The 9,297-nt window shown below is 40.8% G+C and overlaps 1 pseudogene; it reads right to left on the bottom strand.

The window, feature by feature from the left end:
- Positions 1-5,597: 5,597 nt before the first annotated feature.
- On the bottom strand, positions 5,598-6,007 carry LOC129680992 (40S ribosomal protein S15-like; annotated as a pseudogene).
- Between the last annotated feature and the right edge of the window lie 3,290 nt (positions 6,008-9,297).

A 9,297-nucleotide genomic window follows, 5' to 3' on the forward strand; every position in this document is an offset into this window, starting at 1 on the left:
ACACACACACACACACACACACACACACACACACACACACACACACTAGAGATAATTAATTCATTAAATGCATATGGTATAATTGATGGTAGTAGCAAACACTTGTAATCCCAACATTAAGAAGGCTGAGGCAGGAGGATGGCAAATTCAAGCCCAACCTGTTCTTCAAGACACACCTCAAACAAATACATATATTTTGAAGTAATAGAGAAAGACAAAATGCTAGAAGAGCTAGATATTTATTTACTCATTACAAGATGTCAGGAGGTTAAATTTCACATTTCTAAGTTGTCCACCCCCTGGATAATAAATTAATAGTCTTAATTCAGAGTGAAGCCCCCTGACCTAACCGTTTCTTAAAAGTCTCACTTTCTGACACTGGTGCACTGGCAGTTAAATTTAAATATGCATTTTAGAGGAGACATTCAAATCAAAACAATGTCTTATTAAGAAAGGTTATAATGATATATTTTAATTCGTTGAGATATGTAAAAGATATTTTCAAAATTATTTTACCTGTTTCTCATAAATGTTTAAAAAATGGATATTGGAAGACATAATTATATATGCAATAAGCATTATATTTTTATATTTTGTATTTGATAAATAAGCTATTTCAATAAATAAAACCACATGTGTTCCAGAAATAGCAGCACTGACTTGGCAGCGCAGTGGCTGATGTGTAACTGCAGAAGGGCTAAGAAGCAATGATTTCTGGAAACACAGCTGGGAGAGAGAGGAACGGGGCGGGAATATTGTGTTGTTCTCCGTGCATATACGGCTATCAAATAGAGCTTAATTAAAATGCATTGGGGGGAAGTTTCCTGTTAGTCCATGTAGAATTGCCCAATCTTTAAAGAAGTGCATACCCTTCCAAGACATGAAGTTACCACATGATTGTTGTAAACAGTCTCGGTGTTGATAAATACACCTGTCAGCTCTCCATTGCTGTGGTGAAATATTTGATCAAAAAAACTTAAAAGAAGGAAAGACTTATTCAAGGTCATGACTCTAGAAGTTTCAGCCTATGGGTTGCTTGGCCCTGTAACTTCTAGCTCATGGTGAGGCCTGGTAAAGCAAAACTTTTCACCCCATTGTGATCATGAAGGAGGAAAAAGGGGCCAGGGTCCTGGTGGCTCCTTTGTAGATGCTTAATCTTTTTCTAAATAGTCTATAGAGATGATAGAATCTGATGGAATTGATGGATAGAATCGATGGAATCTGAGCACTGCTGTACAAGTCAAAGACTTTGTCTTCCAAAGGTCAATCCAATTTGATGTGATAATGAATGCCTGTCATCCTAACTTTCCAGAGACAAGGGCAGATGTACTTATTGAGAGTTCAAGACCAGCTTGGTAAGGGGAAAGATCAAACCAGAATGTTTGATGATGAACATGATGGGAGGCAGGAGAACATGCCTCCCTTAGCTATATTTTGTAGACAGCAAGCAAACCACTTAAATAAACACAACTGCACATGTCCCAGAAAACAAAGAACATAGCTACTCAGTCCTGCTAACATCATGGCTAATGGCTGGGGCAATGGAAAATGATACTAGAGGAAAATAATTTTGTGGCAAGAAACACGTGAACTTTTAGTTCTCAGATCTTTCTTACCTTTTTCCTGATTTCTTTGTCTAACATCATTTTGAGCTTTTATAATTTGTCTTTAATGCCAACCTTTAAAAGCACTGTGTTGTCCAGTCCAGAGATTTAGCACACACATAAGTGCACCTATGTTCTTCAGACAATTGGTTCTTGTTGGTTTTGACATTGAGGTAATGGTAGCCTCAAAGAATAAGTTTGGTATGTTCCTTCCATTCTAGTTGCTGAAATAGCTTGAGAGACACTGGCATTAGTTCTTAAGCAGTCTGGGGGGTCTGCAGGAACTATGCACAGTTCTAGGCCTCCCGCTTATCGTTATTTCAATCACATGGCTAGCTAAAATTTTAACTTATTCCACCTTGGTTCATATTCTATTTGCTTTTGTTGTTGTTTTGGTTTGGTTTGGTTTTGAGGCAGGGAGCTGATTCTGTAACCAAAAACTCACTATGTAGCTCAGGCTGACCTTGATTCGCTGTGATCTTCCGAGCACCCCCTTCCTGGATAATTCTTTCTTTCCGGCCCAATAGCTTGTGCTGAGCAGCATCCACTGTTTCAGCAGCAGGTTTGCATAGTAGACATGCGTATGTGTTAGGGTTGGGTACAGGTGTATCAGTATTTGTTTGGAAATACAAAGTGCTTTTCTGCTAGAGAAGCCCTTAGTAATTACTTCCCTAAGTAGACTCCCTGCTTACCAAATTAGTAGTAAAGTATCTGTAATAATAATAATTAAGAAGAAGAAAAGGCAAGAAAAAGAAAAGAAAAGAAAAGAAAAGAAAAGAAAAGAAAAGAAAAGAAAAGAAAAGAAAAATTTGCCCATGAGCTGGAGGTTCACACAGAGAAGCAAAGGCTAAGATTCTAAGTCTCCCTCTACTGTTTTCAGAAACACGGACCAAAAAGCCCCATATAATGTCATAGCACACACATCTTTCCCACTGGGACCTTCCTCAGCCACTCAGGCAGCAGTGTGACATCTTTCAGGTGGCAATGGGGGAAAGGTGCTATGAGCATCTTCAGAAAACCTGAGTGTTGAACTCCGCTGGAAGACAGAAGACTCTTGCTTCACTTTCTTGAAATAATTTTCCCCAGCCACTACATAGAACCGATACCTTCCCAGGCTTCCTCAATGGAGGAGGCACCACCTGTCTGCTACGGCGCTTTCTTCCACCTCCTTGAGTAACTTCAAAGCTCGTTCCCGATTTCTTTCTCCCTCTGACACCAAAACCATTCTCCACTAATGCTGAAATTTACAACATTCAATTATTCTAACATCATAGAAATTGAAAGTGATGGTCTTTGTCATTGTTGAAATATTTCCTCTTTTTCTTTCCTACTTCCAACCCCTGAAACTTCCAGCTCTGATCACTAGTATTTATAACTTGATTCCAGATTAACAATATAAATTCAACAAGATGTAGGAATGTTGGCATTGTATCAGAAACTTCCACCTTTTTTTTTTTTTCTTTAATACTCCACAGTAGAATAATCCATTCTAAGTGCATTCTGTGAAGTTCTGCCAATTTAGCCACAGGAATTTTGATGTGAAATCTGATAGGGTTTCTGTAGACAAAAGGAGGAACCTTTCTACCTCTTAACTTCTAAAGATAACATGGGTGATCACTTGAGAGTGAAGGAACACACAATACTGAGTTAAAGCTTCGTGTCGCTTACAAGGCTGTTATCTCCAGACCTCTGTTTGAAACAGAATTAATGATTTCCAGCAGGATAACAACACCCTCTTCCTCTGCCTTCTTGCCTAGGCATCTGCGAATCAGTACTGATCTGAACACAGTTATGAACGCCACCTTCCTTCCCCCGCCCCCTGCTTCAGATCTGTTCTCTGTGGTTGCCATGTTTACACAGCCCTAGGCAGGCTAATACAACCAGGTACTGAGAGTAGAATTTCATTCTTGTCCTCCCTTTCTGAACTTTCAAAGCTCTTTCTAGAGTTTTGCCAACCACCTGACTAAAGAGGCCAAGCTCCCATCAGCCCATCAGAGAAGGCCTGAGTGAACCGTTGTTGTCCCTCATTACTGAGGAAATGGTCTCTCCTCTTAAACCCACCATCATTTGCTCCATCTTTTAGCAATCTGACATTGACTTTTATTCATTGTTCTTGGCTGGAGAGATACTCTAGGCTTTTCTTTTTCTTTTTCTTTTTCTTTTCTTTAGAAGGAGGGCTAGCCTCCTTGGCTGAAAAACATGTTCAGTAAAGAAAACTGGGAAAACACCAAAAAGCACAAAGGAAAACCCATTCATAATTCTGCTACTCTGAAGTCACCGCTATTGTTGCACTAGTGTGTCTGTTTGTAGCCGTCTGTCCATCCCCACATCTGATCTTTTTAGACACTTTATATTGCAAAAGAGTCACAATACTGTACTACTCTATTCATTTTTAAATTTGTCAGACTATTATTGTCCTCATTCCAGAATAATCCATGTCAAAGTATACCCGAGAGCCCACATTTAGCTGTATGTATTGTATCGGCTCAATTTTATAGTAGGTCATATTTGCATTTTCTTTCACATGTAATGCTACAGTGAACATGGCTGCAGTTCCCCTCATACGACATTTTCTTCAGAAGGAAGGTCTAGAAACGGAACTGTGGTGTTAAAAAACCCTCACTTTTTACATCTTATGATAAGCTTTGCTGCCTTCCTCTTCATGAAGGTGATTGTAGCTATTCCACTGTGGTGAACAGAAGGCCCCGTTTCTGTCCCTGTGGTCCACACTGGGCACTCAGCACTATTAAATCTGTCAGGTGTTGGGTTGAAATGGCATCTCCACTCATGCATATCTTCCAGCTTGTGTGTGACTATGTTTACATATGCTTTAGAATTAAGCATGCTCCAGGCCCTGCTTCTCTACATTCTGGGTGTTCTTTTTTGCTCTTCCTTTTCATCTTTCTTTGCTTTGTCATATGAAACCCAAGTTAAAGGATCAGAATGGTCACCAGCCTGGACTCAGGCTACATGGAACCTTAAAATTGTGTGACTCTGGATATGTTATTTAGCTTCCTTGTGCCTCTATTTTTTTTCCAACTGTAAAATAAAAATCATGTTTGCAGTTTCTGTCATAGTACAATGCATATAAACTCATTTCTGATTATGGTATTATGTAAATATTCACTGTATTTTCTTCCAATATGATGAGTTTCTTCTTCTCCCTCCTCTTCCTCCTTCCTCTCTTCCTTCTCCTCCTCCCCTTCTTCTTTTTAAAAATTTGATCTTTTAGTTCTGATGTTGGTGAAATGAGGCAAAATGCCAATATTCAAATACCAAAATTGTGTCTTAAAACTCCCAATATTATTTGTTGACTAAAATTATGCCTTTTCCTATTGGTAGCACTGTCACTGTATTATAGAATGACAAAGGTACACTTGTCAGTTTCTACAGGTTCCGACTCACCCTGTGCAGTCCATGCCAGTGTCAGAAGCCTGTCTATAAGGCAGTCTTGCTGTCCAGTGACTACAAAGCCTCCTTCACTACCACCTTCATTATTTTTCATCCGTCATATCTCATTAGCTTTGGCATCATTTATTCAAGTTCCAGGAAATATTTTAAAATTCTGACTGGCATTTGCATGCAGTGTGAAATTACTATGGATTTAGTTGATATATTTACAATGTTGACTTTCTCATTCCATAAGTTTATGCCTATTTTCATTTATTTTTGTCTTCTAAAAGTTATTTGTTACTATTTCAAAATTTAATTAAGTTTTAGTTTATGTGTATGAGTGTTTTGCCTGCATGTATGTCTGTGCAACGCGCATGTGCATGGTACCTATGAAGTCCAGAAGAGGGCGTTGGATCCTCTAGAACTGGGTTGCAGAGCATTGGGAGCGCCGTGTAGGTGCTGGAAATGGAATCCAGCTCTTCTGGAAGAACAGTCAGTGCTCTTATGCTGATGAGTCTCTCTCCAGCTCCTAAACCTATTTTTAAAAACACTTTACATATTTCAGTATGATTTTGTGTTATTGCCACTAATTTTTTTTTTTTAATGTAGTAAACACGAGTTTTTATTGGCCACGGTTGTTTGAGGGGGATGAGGCCGGAGAAGTGGTGGCACCAATATCAGCCCGCCATGCTTCACGCTTGGGTTGATGATGGCGAACTTGCCCAGGCAGCGGCTGATGATCTCTGGTTTGATCTCCACCTGGTTGAAGGTCTTGTCGTTATACACACCCACCATGCTGCCCATCGTCTCGGGCAGGATGATCCCTCAGGTGGGTCGGTCTTCACCACCCCGGCTTCTCTATGGGTGGAGCCTCCTCCTTCTTGGCCTTTCTCGAGCGCTGCAGGCCACGGTTCAGGCGCCACCTCTGGCCCAGCAGTTGGTCCAGGTTCACGCCACAGTATGGAGAACTTGTGGAAGGTCCGCTTCTTCTTTTGCTTCAGTTCAGCCATCTCGAGGGCTGTTTAGAAGAGGATGATTTCTTCTTCTTCTTCTTCTTCTTCTTCTTCTTCTTCTTCTTCTTCTTCTTCTTCTTCTTCTTCTTCTTCTTCCTCCTCCTCCTCCTCCTCCTCCTCCTCCTCCTCCTCTTCCTCCCCCTCCTCCTCCTCTTCTCCTCCTCCTCCTCCTCCTCTCCTTCTTTTGCTTCAGTTCAGCCATCACAAGGGCTGTTTAGAAGAGGATGATTGCTTCTTCTTCTCCTCCTCCTCCTCCTTCTTTTAATTGTAGTTTTAAAAAAAACCATAAAAACTCTATGGATGGGGACATCTCTACAAGCTAGAAACCTAAGATTGTAAGTCTGACTCCCAGTGGAGGGAGGGGAACACTCACAATTTCGACCCAAAGTTTACCCTGCCTACAAGATGTGCAGGGATAAAGATAGAGCAGAGACTGAGGAAATGCCCAACCAATGCCTGGCCCAACCTGAGACCCACCCCATGGGAGAGAGCCAACCCCTGACACTATTAACGATATTTTTCTATGCCTACAGACAGGAGCCTAGCACAGCTGTCCTCTGAGAGGCTCCACCCAGCGGCAGATCCAAACAGATGCTGAGACTCACAGCTAAACGTGGTGAAGCATAAGAGAGTCTTGTGGAAAAGTGTGTGGGGGGGGGGGAAGAACAGAAGGAATTGGAAGTGATAGGAATTCCACAGAAAGACCAACAGACCCAATTAACCAGGGCCCGGAGGGGTTTGTGGAGACTGAAGCACCAACCAAGGACCATGCATGGCCTGGACCTAAGCCCCCTCCACAGCTGTAGCCAGTGGGCAGCTGTTGCTTCATGTGGGTTCCCTAGCAACAGGAGCTGGGGATGACTCTGATATGGACTATGTTGCCTGCTTTTTGATCACTCCCGCTGGGTGGGGCTGCCTCCCTAGGCCACAGGGGAAGAGGACAGGCTCAAGTGACTTGTTGAACTGGGGTGGATGGTTTGGGGGTGCTCCCTTTTTCTGAGAAATAGGGAAGGAGGGTGAGCCCTGGGAGGGTGGGCTCAGAAGAAGAGGAGAGAGGGGGCTATGATCAGCATGTAAAATGGATAAATTCATTAATCAACTTAAAAAAACATAATTTAAACACACCAGGTCCTATGTTTCCTTTTAGATTAATTCTTGTGTACTTTTATGTTTTGTTGTGCTCTTAGAATATATCTTTAATATATGCAAATTTTGTTGTTACTAAATTTGTGTTATAAGGAAGAAAGTTTTTCTTTGTTGTATATGTCATAACCTCTTCACCTCAGTATTGAATTTGTCCTCATGAATGTTGCCTTCTGTGGGTTTTTCTAGGATTTATACCGCTGTGGCCTCTATTTCTTGTCTTTTGTTCTGCGGCATTTGGGATGCTCAGCCTTTGCAATGGTTCCTAGTATTCTTGTCTCATTCTAGTTTGTAATGAGAATATAGGCTGCTGACCCGAGGTAACTAGCCCAAGTTCAGTGACTAACTAAGACCAGACTGTCCACTGCTACTTAGCAAAACTACCCCACATCCCTTGTGGCTGCTTTGAGGTCAAGGGTGGAACTATTTCCCATACTTGTTCTCATCATGACTTAATCTGCATTTGTTATGTGCTGTAATTCTCCTAACAACTCTGTGAAGTTATTGTCACCCTGGTCATACAGCCACCACATAGCGGCAAGTGATATTTGAACCGATTTTATTTGCTCTTTCCTGACATGAATGATGGAAGTCACAAAGCTCCTTGCTCCATGAAATCCAAAAGCAGTAGGAAGTAATTATGCAGTCTTGATGCCACATCTAAAATCTCAATGACCACACGGACCCCCTAGAGTATGCTTAAATATAAATTATTGGGCAATTTTTTGTTTGTTTGTTTTTTGTTTTGTAATTCCCACTTCCTAGGGGCTCAGGTGAGCTCTGGGATCTGTGGTTTTGAATAATCCAATTCGGTCACTCTGTAAGTAACAATTCAGCTGCTGACTAATAGACCAGTCAAGGATGTATCCACATCTTGTGCCTACCCGAGACAGCTTGCCCTTGGCTGACATAGTAAGGCACTCCTTGTCAGGTACACTAGTGTTTTTATTTCTTTTGCTATGTATCCCACAGCCTGGGACTCACTGTCGGCTATTCCTGTTGGTAACAAAGCCTGTTAAGTTTATCTAACTAGACAACATGGAAACTGATGCTCTGTGCAAATTGGGAAGGCAAATATGTTATTGAACAGTTGATACATCTATGGTGCATAAAAAGGAATTGTTAAAAAATTATTGTCAGGACATTTGTTTCACTCAGATGTAATCAGAGTTCCTCCAGTTTTATTGCTACCTCAAGCAAGCCCTGCCCTGGAACTTATTATCTTTCCACATGATTTAAGCCTCTAAACCTGGGAGCTTTCAAAAAAAAGTTGGTATAATTTTATTATGAGACTATATCAAAATAAGTCTAAGCCATATTCAGTTTTATTAAAACTAAATGTTTGTATATACATCTAGAATTTTATTATTCTAGTTGCATTAAGCTAGACACATTTTAGTACATGTGAAAATGATTGACTACTAAATTTAAATGAATTACCTGGTTTACCTTTGACTTGTAATTTTGTGTTGGAGAATTCATCATTACATACAAGGTAGATTTGGTTTATTTTCTCATGCTATACATAGCTCATATTTTTCAATGTTAAATTTCAAACAACATCTTTAGAAATATGTAATATAATTTAACAAACCTCCAAAACAATGTATCTTGAGTCACATGGCTTGGAAAGCAGAAGATGTAGAAAAAAAAGCTGTGAAACCAGTTGGTAACTCAATTCCATGCTGTAGGAGCCAGAATACTGAGATCCTTACAAGACCACTGGACAAGTAGGTGCCTAGGACATATAGGTTCTTCCAAACTTTCTGACTCCAGCTGCCTTGGAGGCTAAGGAACCTTAGAGATGACATTCCTTTGCAAAATGGGCTTCCCTTCCCAATTCCTTGGGCAGAGAGTTTTGTTAATCTCTAGTCCCTTGATTGATCACCATAGTGAAACTAACAAGAGGACAGCAGCAAAAGACAAAGGGCCAAAAGGATGTAAGAGCCAAGAAAGAGTGTAAGACCATGCTCAGTTGAGACTCTTACTCCCAGCCAGATTCCCGACACTTGCTTTCTTCTCTGTGAGCCTGAGCCTCACTCTGTGTCTCCCAAAAACAGACAGTCATTTAGGAGAGGTGATCTGAATTCCTAGCAGAAATTCCTAGAGATTAATCTTTCCCTTGCCTGGACATGTGCAGCTTT

The sequence above is a fragment of the Psammomys obesus genome, unplaced genomic scaffold (assembly GCF_907164565.1).
Source record: "Psammomys obesus unplaced genomic scaffold, mPsaObe1.curated_primary_1811, whole genome shotgun sequence".
Classification (NCBI taxonomy): Eukaryota; Metazoa; Chordata; class Mammalia; order Rodentia; family Muridae; genus Psammomys; species Psammomys obesus.